The sequence below is a fragment of the Melozone crissalis genome, unplaced genomic scaffold, assembly GCF_028551555.1.
Source record: "Melozone crissalis strain CALT ecotype California unplaced genomic scaffold, PUWL_Pcris_2 ptg000021l_1, whole genome shotgun sequence".
Taxonomy (NCBI): Eukaryota; Metazoa; Chordata; class Aves; order Passeriformes; family Passerellidae; genus Melozone; species Melozone crissalis.
The window spans coordinates 1,692,158-1,709,258 of record NW_026535799.1 but is presented as its reverse complement, the minus strand read 5'-3'; positions in this window follow the sequence as shown (position 1 = coordinate 1,709,258).

Genomic DNA, 17,101 nt, shown 5'->3' with positions numbered 1-17,101 from the left:
CCTTTTACAGAGGTACCAGTGGACCGTATTGCCTCAAAGAATGAAGAAGAAGCAAAATACTGGTCAATGCCTAGGAGCCAAATTCTCTTGCCTAGCTGGAAAAGACAGCCTAATGCTATAATTTTTCATTACATGGACGATATAGTCGTTTGTGCAGAAGCTCAAATGATTTTGGATGTTGCCATACAAGATGTCATCACTGCGGCACAGGAGAAAGGTTTTAAGATTGCAGCAGATAAAGACCTAAAGACAGTCCACTGGAAGGATCTTGGCGTGAAAGCACAGAGAGAATCATCACACCCTAAACACTGTACATCAAGGACAACCCAAAGACTCTGCCAGAACTCCACCAGAACTGTGGAAGCATCAGTTGGGTACATTCACTGCTGGGAATCACCAGAGAAGATCTCACGCCACTGTTCCTGCTCCTCCTTAAAGTCAGTGAAGGACTCGATTCCCTGCAATCACTGACACCGGAGGCCGAAGCAGCTGTACAAAAGGTATCCCGGGTGATTCAAACTAAACAGGCACACAGATATGACCCAAATTTTCCTTTCTCCCTGGCAATCCTTGGTGTAAGTCCAAAATTCCATGCATTATATTTTCAGTGGGATTCAGCTTTCTCAGATCTCCACATAGAAATTGAATGCGTTTCAGAGCACACCAACCTACTAAAATGATAAAAACCCAACAGAAAGTTATTGCAGAACTATTGCAGGAAACCTAGAGAGCGTCTGTGCTCTCTTGCAGGAATAGACCTTGTGAATATTTACTTACTTCTCACTCAAGAGCACCTCAATTGCCTACTTCAAACATCTGAACCACTGCAATATGCATTAGATAATTTTAACACAGATTAGGATCAGCCATCAATTCTACCATCAAAACATTCCTGCGCTGCTCAGGATGTTAAAAATTACCCAAGACTCGGCAAGATCCATTGTAGCCCCGTGCCCAAATTGTCAGGAGCATCCCCTTGCTTCTGTCATGGTTGAAGTCAGTCCAAGAAGACTAGAGAGTCTCCACATCTGGCAATCAGACATCCCACACCAAGCCGCTTTCGGCAGACTAAAGTACATCCACGTCTCAATCGACACCTTTTCCAGTGCAGTTTTTGCCTCTGCCCATGCTGTTGAAAAATCAGAAGCTATAAAGCATTACTTTTTCGTTTTTCCCACCTTAGCAGTTCTACAGGAAATTAAATTTGATAATGCTCTTGCTTATACCTTGCACTGATTCCAACAAGTCTCTGTCTCACCTTTGCAGCATAAAACATGTCACAGGCATACCACACTCCACCACAGGACAGTCCGTAGCCGAGAGGGCCAACTGATCCATCAAAAGGATCCTTGATTGACTGAGCTGGGGAGTCCTAATATTATCTTCCACTGACAGACTGGCCAAGGTCTTTTATGTATTCAGCTTTTTGAAAAACCAATTTATGGAGACAACTCCCCCAGTCATCAGGCATTTTACTAATTCAACTGCAGCCCAATTAAAAGAACAGCCACCTGTGTTGACCAAAGACCCTGAATCTAAACAAATTATGGGCCCTTTTCCATTGGTTACTTGGGGAAGAAGAGATGCACTTGTCTCTACAGCAACACTCCTAAGATGAATCCCAGCAAAATACATAAAAACTCTTTCGGGAAACGGTGAGGCAAACACCAGAGCCACCATCAGAAGAACAGAATGAAAGCCTAAGAGAGACAGTAGCAGCCTGGAAAAGAAGAAGGAGAAAGACAGAAGAAGATCTCCTAAGCAGCGTTGACCACACACACCAAGACCAAGATAGCTCAGACACCACTAACCAGGATCTATGACTTAACATTTGTAAAAATTATATTTTAGCATTGATACATGATTCTTCTAATAAGCTGTGTTCACACCCTTGGCTTACAGAAGAGAAAGTTTAGTGGGAACACAACTTAAGTTTCATCTTCTAATCTCTTTATCTGTTTACTTTTAGGACACCCAAGCCTCCAGATAACAAATCAGCTAAAGTCAGAGGATGCTGCCGTTTGTAGCCGCTGCAGCAGGAATCTGGATGCTCCTCACTGAACAGCATGCCTTCAGCTGGGTGCTTCCACAGACAAGCCACAAATTCTTGTCCATGGCCATGCCTGTCAGGCATTTGAAGGCATGTGTTTTTTCTACCTGCTGCCACATAGGGAGTCAGTACACCAGGGCATCCAGCTGCTAAAAGATCAAGGAAACAAGATCCAGGTGGAAGGCAACAACGACTGGTTCACTGGACTTTGCAAACACAGGGGTTTGCGAGGCTGGCTTTCATCTTTAGTTAAGACTGTTGTGTGGGCTTTGTTTTTTGTATTCAATGTGTTGGTTATTTTATCCTTTTTTGCTAAATACCTCCAAAAGTCTATGGCAGAAGCCTTCTTTATAGATAACAAAAAGGGGGAGATGTGAGGGCCCCGGGGCCTACCACTGGAACTGTAATACCTCAGGGCAAAGTGACCAAGGTAAAAGAGAGACACCGCTCTGAATGCAATGGTGTCGCCCATGGGCATTTGCAGGCTCATGGTGATGCAGCACGTTTTGCTGGCATCACCCAGTTCAACTGCTGCATTTTCCTTATATGTACTCCCTCGGAATGTTCCAACTCTCTTGTATCAATTTGGTCCTGGCTTACTGTAATGATCCTGCGCTGTTCACCCCCATATTGTGTGCCCAGCCCCATTTTGTCTCCATTCCTGGACCCTCTTCAGCGCAATCCACACTATGTGGATTTCCACACAACGATCCCTCTCTTGCCTCATCCATCAGCCATCCAAGCAAGCCGGCTCCCACCTCTGTGAGTGCAGGTCCCTCACAGAGGTTGCTGTGGGCAGGCTGCAACACAAGAACTGAGTGCACTGTTGCCTTCTGGAGCAAGGCAGGCGACCTGGTTCTGAGGAAACGGCACGGCGGCCCAACTCTCCTGGGCCGCTCGGGCCAATGACACACGCAGACATCAATGTGATGGACGGTCAAAAGGCGTTTATTGTCTCATCTCTTGGGTTTTTATAGTCTAAGGGGTCTCTACATCAATGTGGGTCTGTCTTTACCATCTATGGTTAGTAAGAGGTGGACTGTTACTGGGTAGGGGATGGAAAGTTACTGGAATTTGGTTAGGCGGGTTACATTCCTATGTTAGTTTCTTATCTATGGGAAGCAGATGGTCTTATCTAAGGGGATCTGAGGGTCCTGGCTTTCCGTGACATCGCGAGATCTTCCGCAGCGCCTTTCCCTGTCTACCACATCTCCCCCCCCCTTTTCACAAATGAATGAGGTAGTCATGCCTATAGGTACTTAAGTGAAGTATAAGGTTGTAGCTTGACAAGGGAAAAGGGTCTTGGGAGTCCTGAGTAAGCTTTTGTCAGACAAGTTCGGAGGATCTTGTGACTGACGGTGTTCCCTGGTTGAATTCCCTGGTTGAATTCTCCGGTTGAATTCACAGCAATTGTCCTCGGCCTAGGTACCGGATGTTGGTCCGTTCCAGGCGGGTCTGAACGAACGAGACCAGCTTGTTCAGCAGGCATGGTCCGAAGGTGACTGTTAGAAACCTGTCTATATTTCTCTTTTGTGGATCTGGCTGGGTCCCTCAAGAAGATGGTGCACTTCTTCGTCTGAGTGGTACAGGACCCTAGGAACAATCTGAACTTGGACACAGAAGTCGTTAGAGTCATTGAATTTGGGAAGGAACTCACAAGGACTCGCTCCGGATCGCTGGCAAACCCACCTCCCGGATGCGGCTGGGACTGCCCATTTATTGTTTTTCCTGTTAGGCTTGACGATTTTGGTGCAGACGTTGCCTTTCCGCCTAGCTAGGGTTGCATTGCCAAAGCGTCTGCCTCGGCCTGTGACTTGACTCGGGGTGATTCCTTTGCGAGGGGTGTCCCATCTGCACTGGTGAGGGGCGTCGGCTGAGGAGTAACTGAAGGGAGTGTTTAAAGCGACTCCTTCGTAAAAAGGGGGGTTTGACATCGTAACAAAGCCAGCAGGATTCGGTTAGGTTAGGGTTGGATTCGTTCGGGGATACAAAGGTAGCTTCTAACATGCAAAGGATTGGGTCTGAGTCTGGCTCGGTTAAGCGGCTCCTCTGAAAGGTCTCCGCTTGACCGGTCGGGACATTGCTGACCCCTGTGGGTAAGGTTTTGGGGTAGGTTACGTTTCTCCCTTTCGGCACGCTTTTAATCGCTTTGTTGGGTCCGACTGCTCGGGGTGCTGACGGTTGAAGCCTGATAATTTGCACGTTCCCCCTCTCTATTGACCCTTGAAGGACCACTGTCCACGTTCTGCCTGTGGCCCAGCTAGGGTGATCTGGCTGCAAGACCGTCCTGTTGTAATCGGTGCATGCCCGAAATCTAGGGATTTTATGTTGGTTTCGATGGAAGTTCCTGTGAGAGAAGAGGGGTATTTTGCAACCGATGGGTGCCCTGGTGAACTGTAAGAATTTGTCTGGCTCTTGTGGATCCCACCCAGGCCCCGATGGCCTGGCATCTGTAACTATGGTTTCGCAGCCCCAGTGCCCACAGTGTCCCCACCCTGGGTGATTGCAGTAGCTTTTCCCAGGGTTTGAAGCTGGGCACCAGTAGGATAGGTACGAGTGTTTGACGTGTGGGGAATAGGGGTGTACCTTTGGCCGTCCTGGAAACCCGTCGGTGATGCGGAGCACGGTGTGGCGATTTCTCTGAGTGCTTTGCCCCTACTAAGGTGTCGCATGACCCGCCTGAAGGGCTGATGGGGGTAGTGGTCCGGGCTGGCTTGCCCTCTGACGACTAGCCCCAACAGCAAAATCTCACAGAAACTCCCTTGGTGCTTGGGTCTCACCCGTGCGGGTCTCTCGGGTGCTGCTTGGCGGCTTGGTGGTCTGTCTCTTTCCTCTGGAATGGGGATGTACACGTCATGAGGACGTCTCGTGTCCTGTGAACAAAAACTCGCAATTCTCGTCAGTCTCATTCTGCTCGCCCTGAAGGTCCGGTTTAATCGACTTAAGTGGACACCACCTGATTTTGCCGTCCTTTTTGACCGCTGCGTACCCTCGCCCTGTGAGCATCAGCCTCCAACCCCGTTCCCACTCGCCTAGCTCGTTTCTGATTACCACCTGCGGGCCCTCTTCTAGCGTTCGAATGGCCCAGTGTTTTTGGACGGAACTGTTTGTTTCACCTCCCCTAGGGGATTGATTCAGTGCCAGCAAGGCGGTTGCCAGCATACGTGCCTGATCTCCTGGGGGAATGGCATTGGCAAAGCCCTCTGCTTTTGCCAACACTTCTATCTTGGCTTTCATGGTCTGGTTTGCTCTCTCAACTATGGCCTGTCCGGTACTGTTATATGGGATGCCTTGCACTAGCGTGATACCCCATTTCGAGGCGAATTCCTGTACTTGTTTGGATTTGAAGTTGGAGCCGTTGTCCGTTTTGATCTGCTTGGGGATGCCTAGCCAAGCCATGGCTGTCAGCCAGTGCTGGATTGTGGCTTTGGAGTTAGTTTTGGGGTGCTGTGTGGCTACGATCGCTCCGCTATAAGTGTCTACTGTCACCGCAAGCCATGCTCGGGGCTTCAGCAGTTGACTTAGGATGAAGTCCGACTGCCAGATTTCTGAGGGCTTGAGACCTCTCGGGTTGACTCCGTAGGACCAAAGGGGTGACTTCTGGCAATGAGGGCAGGTGGCTACCACATGTCTGGCGTCCGCCGTCGAGATTCCGCATCTCTTCGCCAGTGCTTTGACTCCGATGTGGAGCGACTCGTGCAGTTGACGGGCTCTTTTTCCAAGGTCCCAACGCCTTTTGCTGCGGCGTCCGCTTTGTCGTTGCCGATCTGGAAGTAACCTTTGACTGGGTCATGGCTGTTGATGTGGATGACTGACGTGGTGCCCTGTCGCGAGGAGAGTGCTTCTTCCAGCATTAGGGCTGCTGCTGATGTTGACACTCCTGGTCCTGCCATGGCTAGGCTGAGCCTTGCCACGAATATGGAGTCCCTTACGATGTTGAGGTGTTCATCTTGGAAGAGTCCGCACGCCAAAACCACTGCTGCTGCTTCCAGTTGTTGCACTGACCGCGTGGGGTCACACGCTTTGACGCAGTGCCATTGCTCTCCTGCCTGCCACACTGCTGCTGCGGTTGAAGTCGTGGAGGAAGCGTCTGTGAAGACCGTTGGTCCCGGCTGCGGTCTGTCCTTGACCTTCGGCGGCATGTCCATGTCGACTATGGTCAGCAGCTGAGTCCAGGGTGGCTTGGAGGAGTAGGAGATTTCTCCTCCGAAGCCGGAGAGAGCAAGGGCCAGGTACTCCAATATTGCGGCTGGCTCCGTGGTCGGCTGCTTGCGAAACGGAAGGTGGATGCTTGTCGGCTCTGTCCCTAGGTGTTTCAAGGCGAGTCTCCTGCCTTTCATGATGAGGTTGGCGATGCACTCGATTCCTGGGGAAAATGCACGAGCGGGTCTTCCGAGGACCACCCATTGGATCGGTCGGGCCTTTTCTGCAAGTCCTTGGGCGAGTGCTCCCACTCCCCCCTTCGGTGTAAAGTGGACGTACAGGTCCAGTGGCATGGCTGGGTTCCACCTGGCAAGCATGCCAGTGGCCACCCGGTTTTCGATGAAGTCGAGGGAGCTCGTTGCTTGCGGTGTCAGCTCCTTGGGTTCCCAGGGGTTCTTTCCTTTCAGGAGGTCGTACAGAGGGTCCATGACCTCGGGAGGAATCAGGACGATGTTGCGAAGCCACTGCAGCGATCCCACCAGGCGTTGCACGTCGTGGAGCGTCTCGGTGTCTCGGTTGATCTTCATTTTGGGGGGTGTCACGTGGGAGCTTGTGATGCCTACTCCCAGGAAGGTCACGCAGGGTCCTCTCTTGATCTTTGCGCTCGCGATCTCGAAGCCGTTGGCTTGAAGGGTTTCCGTGACTGTGGTCACCAGGTGATCTACTTGGCTTGTCGATGGTGCTGCGACCAGGATGTCGCCCTTGTACTGGATGATGGTTGCGGTGGGGTAGGAGTGTCGGACTGGCGTCAGTGCTTTGTCCACGGTGATTTGGCATATGGTGGGACTGTCGACGAGGCCTTGCGGAAGTACTCTCCATTGGAAGCGAAGGTTGGGCCGCTCGCCGTTCCGAAATGCCCCGGAAAAGGCGAATCGCTCTCTGTCCTCAGGGTGCAGAGGTATTGAAAAGAAGCTGTCCTTGATATCCAGTACTGCACACGGCTGCCCTTCGGGGATGGCTGAGTTCGTGGGTAGCAGTGTCTGGACTGGACCCATGGGTCTGATCGTCTTGTTCACTTCTCTCAGGTCGTGGACGAGACAATAGCCTTGTCCGGGCCTTTTGGGGACCACGAATACCGGAGTGTTCCAAGGGCTGGTGGAGGGTTCTATGTGACCCTTTTGCAGTTCTTGATCGACCTGTTCCTGCAAGGCTGCCATTCGAGGCTCTGTCAGGGGCCTCTGCTCAACCCATACAGGGTCTGATGATTTCCAAGTCAATTTGATTGGCAGCGGGGGGTGTACAGCGGTGGCCCTCGTGGTAAATTTGTCATCCGAAATCCAAGCAAGGAGAGAACGTCCCTTCCTAACAGGGGTGGAGAATTCTGCAAAATTGACTGCTCCCTGTGGGGGCATAGGGGTTGAGGGTCCCCTGCCCCACTGGGGGTTGCTGTAGCTGGGCCGTCTCGCATTTGCAGCGGGAGGAGGCTGAGTGTGGCCCGCGCGCCCCCTCCCTCTCCCGTTTCCCCGGGGCCGGGATGCTTGGAGTGAGGGTGCTGCCAGGGAAAGCTGTGCTCGCTGACTAGCTGTCCTTCCCCGGAAGCCTGGGCTAACACGGTCATCTTGCCATTCCTGCTTAAATGCAATCCGCCCCGCCCCATCAAAAGCATGCGGCTTATTTGCGTAATATCAAAAGTGAGCAGATCGTTATTGCTAGAAAGGCCGTCCTCAGGAGTGGGTACTACAACTGAGTTGATCCCTATTTCTGAAATCCCTTTGGCTTCTTTTGGGTTAACTGGGGTATATGCCCTTTGTTGGTTCCCCCGCGCTCCGGCAACCCCCCCTGGGAAAGCGTGCATGGAGGCTGCCGGTGCCCGGTCCCCACAAGCTGCTTTTATTTTTCCCCCATCGGTGAGTTTGTGTTGCGATTGTTTCCCGATATTGTTTAAAGCTTTATTCGGTTTCGCTCGAAACCGCATTAATTCTGCTCTCTCGGTTTCCGAGTCCCAGCCGGGCTCGGTCGGCTCTTCCGAGCTGTCTGAGCAGCTGTTACTTGACTCTGAGCCGGAAGCTGACTGCCGGTACCCTTCCGGCGCTCCGTGCCGTTTTGTGCGGCTCCGACCCCGCTCCTCCCTTTGGGGGTGGTGCCGCTCCCTCCCCCTGGGGTCCCCCCGCCTCCTGCCGGGGGAGGTCCTTGCCCTATAAGGACCTAATTTAAATAGAGCGCTCTGGTTGGTCTGGCACTCTAGTGCGGGGACCACCCCCCCTCCCCGCTCGCCCGCGCATGCGTTGTTAAGCAGCCTGACGGCATTTCCTCCTCCCTTCCGCCCTCGCCATGTGGTTCGGCGCCATTTTTAAACGCACATGGCGGGGGCGAGTTTTTACCGATCCCGGCAGGGTCCGACCATCCGGCCGCGTTCCGCGCCTTCTCCGCGGGTCCCTGCCAGAAGCATCGCGCGCGCTGCTCTGCCTCTTCTGCTGGATCGGCGACCGGCGGGGAAGGGACGGATAGAGAAACTGCGGTTTTCTCGGATGGTTCCGCGGGGGGGCTAGGACCCGGCGGGCTCCGTGGGAAGGTCGGGGGGTTCCCTGGGGGTTCCGGGGGGTCTCCTGGGGGCTCCGGGGGGTCTGGGCTCGGGCTCGGAAAGGGATGGAACGCGCCCGGCCCCCGCATGTTCCCGCCGTCAATCCGATCGCTCTCAGAGGCGGTTTGTGTCGCGGCCCCCACCCCCGGCTTTGCTGTAGCTAATAAACCTGTACACGCGGCTTTCCGCGTCTCCTGTTCTTCTAACATCTCGCGTAGGGTCTCTTCTACTTTCCCCCACGCTCTGAGGTTTTTACCTCTGCCTGCGGACTTAGAGTCCTCTGCTGAGGCGGCAGTACACGTCTCCCGCGCTCCCGAATATAATATATTTACCGGACGTCCGATCGTCCCCAGCTCTAGGAGCCTTGCAATAGCAAGATTAGAGTTCCTGAGCTCACCTTTAATTCCCCATTGCTCATGAGCCTGACTTACGACCTTCGCTGTGGATTCCATGGTCCACGCTGGTCCGGAGGCGTCCCTCCCGCTGTAGTCGGACCCGCCGCTACAGCCGCCGCCCTCTGACCAGGAGAATTCCCGTTCCCCGGGCGCTGCAGCAGTCCCGGGTTCGGCACCAGTATGTTGCCTTCTGGAGCAAGGCAGGCGACCTGGTTCTGAGGAAACGGCACGGCGGCCCAACTCTCCTGGGCCGCTCGGGCCAATGACACACGCAGACATCAATGTGATGGACGGTCAAAAGGCGTTTATTGTCTCATCTCTTGGGTTTTTATAGTCTAAGGGGTCTCTACATCAATGTGGGTCTGTCTTTACCATCTATGGTTAGTAAGAGGTGGACTGTTACTGGGTAGGGGATGGAAAGTTACTGGAATTTGGTTAGGCGGGTTACATTCCTATGTTAGTTTCTTATCTATGGGAAGCAGATGGTCTTATCTAAGGGGATCTGAGGGTCCTGGCTTTCCGTGACATCGCGAGATCTTCCGCAGCGCCTTTCCCTGTCTACCACAGTGCACCAGGGACCGGGCCTCTAATAAAAGGCATGAATCCCACAGCCCACACAAGCCAAAGACTTCCATGTCTTTTCTTTTTCCTTATTCTCTCAGTTCTCAAGTCACATTCCGCAATTTTTCTGACTGGGAACTTGGCTTGTCTCTCTCCTGTCTGCAGGTTAAGTCACACTTGTAACCCTGTAGGAACAGCCTGAAACACAGGGAAGTGGGAGAGCACGCTTTCTCAGGAACTGTAGTGACAGGACACGGAGGAATGGGATCAAACTGCAAGAGGTGGAAGAGATGTGATAATGGGAAGAAGTTCTTTACTCTCAGGGTGCTTGTCCCTGACACAGGGACCAGTGCAGAGAGGCTGTGGATGCCCCATCCCCAGCAACATCCAAGGCCAGGTGGGACAGGGGCCACATCCACCTGGTGTGCTGGGAGCTTGCTCAACTTGGAACCAGATCATCTTTAGGGTCCCTTCCAAGCCAAACCATTCAAGGATTTGATCATTCTGCCATCCCCATCTCCCACTGCACAGTGCCCCTGAAACTTCAGTGACATCACAGCGCCCAGAGGATTCCAGGTGGAACGTCCAGGACCTGGAAACGAGCACAGCAGACACTTCAACGGCTGCCAAGGGTCAGTTGCTGCTCACCCTGCACTCTGACCCTCAGCGCTCAGGAGTTATTGCTGCCTGGGCTTTTCCTGCCACCTGCTCTGGAGCGCCAATCCCAGCACAATGTGCTCTGCTGTGCCAATGGAGGTACAGTGCCATGCCAGGCAGGGGGCACCCGGCTTGGGCAGGGTGCAGCCATGTGGGAATGGATGGTGGGGGACAGGAAGCCCACTGGGAGATTGTGCTGCCCCTTGCAGGCTGACAGAGACACTGTTGAGGACATGGAAGTAGACGAGGAGGACAACATCGAAGAGATGGAGGTGGATGAGGAGGATAACATGGAAGATATGGAAGTTGATGAGAAGGATGAGGAGGAGCCCATGGTCCTTGGATGAAGATGGAGCCCCACAGGTAAGACAGGCAGATGCTTCCCACACCCTGCCCACACACACACTGGGTCCCCTGACGCTGGGCTGGGACTGGGCTGGATGGCCCCGCTCAGGGACACGGTGCCCGCAGGGGGCCTGGATTGTGCTGCCACAAGCACCAGCCCCGGCCTGCCCTGCACTTGCCTGGGGCCACGCCAGCCCTGCCAGTCCCATCCCAGCCCCTGGGGCCCAGCTCCCAGCCCTTCTGGGCCCAGTGCTGCCAGCTGAGTCCAGCTCTGCTGCTTCCTTTCTTCCAGGACTCATGCACATGATGGCACAGATGCCACGCCGTTGTAAATACGTTTGAAAGTTTTCAAGTTTCCTGTAAATACGTTCCCTTCGTTTGAAGTTTTCTGTAAATATGTTTTGAAGATTGTTAGCCCATCGGATCCCATGTAAATATGTTCTGTATGTTGTTGTTGTTGTTGTTATAACGATTGTTATAATGAAACAAGTTGTGCAAAACCCAGATTTGCCGATCTTTGGCAAATAAATACCGTTTCTTTTTAAAACCTGACTTCTCTTGGCCATTCCTTTGGGCACAGGCATCCTTTGCACACTTGTGGATTCCACTTTTTCCGCGTTCCCAGGGCTGGAGGTCCCTGGTGGTGCTGTCACGGCCACCCTGGGGCTGGGGGTCCCTGTGCACAGGGGCTCCCACTGACACCACTCCTGCCACTGGGCACTGCTGCTCTTCCTGGCCTGCGACACAGCGCTGTCCCCAAGAGCTCAGCTCTCACCAGGTCTCATACAGGGGGCTCTCACAGCACTGGCCCCTGCAGCCATGCCACCAAAGCAGGCAGCAAGCCTTCAGCCACCCTTCCTGCTGCAGCCACAGGCACTCCTGGGCCCAGAGCTGCCAGCAGGCCACTGTCGCCTTCTGATGCAAGGCGAGGCGACCTGGTTCTGAGGAAACGGCACGGCAACCCAAACTCTCCAGGGTCACTCGGGCCAAGAACACATGCTAGCACCAGTATGGTGGACGGTTCAAGACCTTTATTGTCCCGTCTCGTCGGGTTTTATACTCTGCAAGTTTTTTCTCTACGTCAGGGGGTCTTATCTTACTGTAATTGGTTAGCAAGGAGTAAAAGTTACTAATGTTAGGGGGAACTACATTCTTGGGTGATCCCTTATCACTAGAAGTTAGGGGGAGAGGAACCCTGCTGCTTTCCGTGACATCGCGAGATTTTCCGAGCGCCTCTCCCTGTCTACTACATCTCCCCCCCCTTTTTCACAAATGAACGAGGTAGTCATATACATAGGTACTGAGACGAGGTATGAGGTTGTTGACAAAGAAAGAGGTTTGGTAAACTCGGGTAGAAAATCTTGTGACCGGCAGTGTTCTCTGGTTGAATTCACAGGAGTTGTTGTCGGCCTATGAACAGGATGTTGGCCCGTTCCAGGCGGGTCTGAATGAATGAGACTAGCTTGTTCAGCTACATGGCCGGTTGGGATATCAGCGACCCTTGTGGGTAAGACTTTGGGGCGGGTCGCGTTTCTCCCTCGCGGCACACTTTTAATCACTTTGTTGGGTCCAACCGCTCGGGGCGCCAACGGTTGGAGCCTAATAATTCGCACGTTCACCTTTTCTTTTGACCCTTGAAGGACTACTGTCCATGTTTTGCCTGTTGCCCAGCTAGGGTGATGAGGCTGTAAAACTGTCATGTTGTAATCTGTGCATTTCCGAAATCTGGGGATTTTATGGCGATATCGATGGAAGTTTCCAGGTATGAGGATGGGTGTTTTGCAACCAGTGGGTGCCCAAGTGAACTGTAAGAATTTGTCGGGCTCTTGTGGATCCCACCCGGGCCCCGACGGTCTGGCATCTGTGACAATGGTTTCGCAGCCCCAGTGTCCACAGTGTCCCCACCCTGGGTGGTTGCAGTAGCTTTTCCCAGGGTTAGAAGCTGGGCACCAGTAGGATAGGTACATGTGTGTGGCGTGTGGGGAATTGGGGTCTACCTTTGGTCGTCCTGGAAACAGGTCGGTAATGCGGAGCACGAAGGATGGAGTGTTTGGTGTGGTGATTTCTCTGAGCACCTTGTCACTACTAAGGTGTTGCATGACCCACCTGAATGGCCGATGGGGGTAGGGATCCGGGCTGGCTTGCCCTCTGGCAACAAGCCCCAACAGCAAAATCACACAAAAACACCGTTGATGCTTGGGTCTCACCCGCGCGGGTCTCTCGGGCGCTGCCTGACGGCTTGGTGGTCTGTCGCTTACCTCTGGAATGGGGATGTACGCGTCACGAGGACGTCCCACGAGCATGTCCTGTAAACAGAAACTCGCAACTCTCATCAGTCTCATTCTGCTCGCTATGGAGGTCCGGCTTAATTGACTTAAGTGGACACCACCTAGTTTTGCCGTCCTTTTTGACAGCTGCGTACCCTCGCCCCGTGAGCATCAACCTCCAGCCCCGTTCCCATTCGCCTAGCTCGTTTCTGATTACAACCTGTGGGCCCTCCTCTAGCGTTCGAGTGACCCAGTGTTTTTGAACGGGACTGTTTGTTTCATCTCCCCTGGGGAATTGGTTCAATGCCAGCAGAGCGGTTGCCAGTATACGTGCCTGATCTCCTGGGGGAATGGCATTGGCAAAGCCCTCTGCTTCCACCAACACTTCTATCTTGGTTTTCAGGGTCTGATTTGCTCTCTCGACTATGGCCTGTCCGGTACTGTTATACGGGATACCTCGCACTAATGTGATGCCCCATTTCGAAGTGAACTCTTGTACCGGTTTAGAAATGAAACTGGAACCGTTGTCAGTTTTGATCTGTTTAGGGATACCAAGCCAGATCATGGCTGTCAGCCAGTGCTGAATGGTGGCCTTGGAGTTTGTTTTGGCGTGCTGTGTGGCTATGATCATTCCGCTATAAGTGTCTACTGTCACTGCAAGCCATGCTCGGGGCCTCAGCAGTTCGCACCAAGTGAAGTCCGACTGCCAGATTTCTGAGGGCTTGAGGCCTCTCGGGTTGACCCCGTAGGTCCACAGGGGTGACTTCCGGCAATGAGGGCAGGTGGCTACCACATGTTTCGCGTCCGCTGTCGGGATTCCGCATCTCTTCGCCAGTGCTTTGGCTCCGATGTGGAGCGACTCGTGCAGTTGACGAGCTTCCTGCAACGTCCAGACGCCTTTCGCTGCGGTGTCCGCTTTGTCGTTGCCGATCTGGAAGTAACCTTTGATTGGGTCATGGCTGTTGATGTGGATGACTGACACGGTGCCCTGTCGCGAGGAGAGTGCTTCTTCCAGCATTAGGGCTGCTGCAGATGTTGACACACCTGGTCCTGACATGGCTAGGCAAAGCCTCGCCACGAATATAGAGTCTGTTACAATGTTGAGGTGTTCTTCTTGGAAGAGTCCGCATGCCAAGACCACTGCTGCTGCCTCCAGCTGTTGCACCGACAGTGTGGGGTCACACGCTTTGACGCAATGCCATTGCTCTCCTGTCTGCCACACTGCTGCTGCAGTTGAGGTCATGGAGGAAGTGTCTGTGAAGACCGTTGGTCCTGGCTGCGGTCGACCCATGACCTTTGGCGGCGTGTCCATGTCGACTATGGTCAGTAGCTTAGTCCAGGGTGGCTTGGAGGAGTAGGAGATTTCCCCTCCGAAGCCGGTGAGAGCAAGGGCTAGGTGCTCCGATATTATGGCTGACTCCAAGGTCGGTTGCTTACGGAAAGGGAGGTGGATGCTTGTCGGCTCTGTTCCCAGGTGTCTCAAAGCGAGTTTCCTGCCCTTCATGATGAGGTTAGCAATGCATTCTATTCCCGGGGAAAACGCACGGGCAGGTCTTCCGAGCACCACCCATTGGATGGGTCGGGCCTTTTCGGAAAGTCCTTGAGCCAGTGCTCCCACTCCCCCCTTCGGTGTAAAGTGGACGTATAGGTCCAGGGGCATGGCTGGGTTCCACCTGGCAAGCGTGCCAGTGGCCATCTGGCTTTCGATGAAGTCGAGGGAGCTCCTTGCCTGTGGTGTCAGCTTCTTGGGATCCCAAGGGTTCTTTCCTTTCAGGAGGTCATATAGAGGGTCCATGACCTCGGGGGGAACTAGGAGGATGTTGCGAACCCACTGCAGCGATCCCACCAGGCGTTGCACGTCGTGGAGCGTCTCGATGTCTCGACGGACTTTCGCTTTGGGGGGTGTCACGTAGGAGCTTGTGATCCCCACTCCCAGGAAGGTCACGCAGGGTCCTCTCTTGATCTTTGCGCTCGCGATCTCGAAGCCGTTGGCCTGAAGGGTTTCCGTGATTGTGGACACCAGGTGATCCACTTTGCTTGCTGATGGTGCTGCGACCAAGATGTCATCCATGTACTGGATGATGGTTGCATCGGGATAGGAGTGTCGGACTGGCATCAGTGCTTTGTCCACGGTGATTTGGCATATGACAGGGCTGTCAACAAGACCTTGTGGAAGTACTCTCCATTGGAAGCGAAGGTTGGGCCGCTCGCCGTTCCGAAACACCACGGAAAAGGCGAATCGCTCTCGGTCCTCAGGGTGCAGGGGTATCGAAAAGAAGCAGTCCTTGATGTCCAGCACTGTGCACGGCTGCCCTGCGGGGATGGCTGAGTTCGCGGGGAGCAGTGTCTGGACTGGACCTATGGGTCGGATCGTCTTGTTTACTTCTCTCAGGTCGTGGACGAGGCGATAACCTTCTCCGGACCTTTTGGGGATCACGAATACAGGGGTGTTCCACAGGCTGACGGAGGGTTCTATGTGACCCTTTTGCAGTTCGCGGTTGACCAGTTCCAGCAAGGCTGCCATTCAAGGCTCTGTCAGGGGCCACTGCTCAACCCATACGGGGTCTGATGATTTCCAAGTTAATTTGATTGGCAGCGGGGGGTGCACAGCAGTGGCCCTTAGGATAAATTTGTGATCCGGAATCCTAGTAAGGAAAGAACATCCCTTCCCAACAGGGGTGGAGAATTTTGCAAAATGTAGGGGTAAATTGCTACTGTCTGTTCTGGTCCCTCTTTTGTATGAAGTGTTAAAGCCACCAGCTGGGTGCTTTTCCATGCCCGGGACTGCCCTCCCACTCCGTTCACTGGAGGGACTTCTTTGAATTGCCAATGCCCGGGCCAATGCGCTTGGGGAATAATTGTGCAGTCTGATCCCGTGTCGGCCCAGAACTGAAACCTTATGACGTGGGGATCCCGACCGCCGTAAAGGCGGCATGTCCCCCACACCATCAGGGGTTCCTTCCCTATTCTCATGGCCAGGGCCACCCAGGGATCCCGCGCTGAGGTGTCCCCTGCTGGTCCTGTGACACCGGCGTGGCTTGTGGTGGTGGGGGGTGTGAAAGCATTACTGGTGGTGTTGTGCAATTCTGCCATTGCGTTGTAGGTGGGGGATGTAAAATTGATTGCTCCCTGCGGGGGCATGGGGTATGAGGGTCCCCACTGGGGGTTGCTGTAGCTGGGCCGCTGCATATTCCAGGCGGGAGGGGGCTGAACACGGCCCGGCCACCCCCTCCCTCTGCCGTTTCCCTGAAGCCTGGATCTGCATTCCTTAGCTAAATGCCCGTTCTTCCCACATGCCCAGCACGGTCCCCTAAGTTCTCCCTGGCGTGGTGGAGCAGCTGCTGATCGGCGCCTTGGCTGGGGGCAGTTTACTGCCACGTGGCCTGCCTGGCCACACTTAAGGCACGCCATCACACTGGTTATTGCAGTGTGGACTGCTGCTTGGATGGGAGCAAGGTGTTCCTCCTTTGCGACGTGTCTGATCATGTCTGCTATGGTGGCCCCAGGTGGCAGTGATCTTAGAATGTCCTTAGTGGCTGAGTTGCATTGCTGGCGTAGGCAGTCTGCCAGCACGGGACCCTTAGCCTCTGGGGGCAATGAGGAGGAATCTAACGCCACCTGAAGTCTGTCCACAAACTGAGTGAAGCTCTCACTTTCACTCTGTCTTATGGTAGACCACTGTGAGGGTTTGGCTACTACTTTGGCAGTAGCACGGATGGCTTCCCGGGCAGCACGAGTGGTTGTCATAACTTCATGGGCCCTTAATCCCTCAGCCTGAGCCTGGGGGGTGATCATCGTGGGGTCTCTCCCCATCAATCTCTGTATACTGGAGCCGTGCAGTGGATGGTCAGGCCCCGTTATCTGGGCTAGCTCCTTTGCGCATTGATCCTCCCACTCTTGTTTAAAAACAATCATCCCCGCGCCATCGAAAATCATCCTACATGTCTGTTTGATGTCAAAGGGAAGCATGTCATCCCCCCCAAAAACGCCATCAATGAGTGTGGTAACCATGGCAGAATTAATTCCCTTGTCTGCAATCGCTTTAATAATTGCCTGTACCTCTTTTGGATTCACTGGAGAATAGGTCCTTCTTTGATTTTCG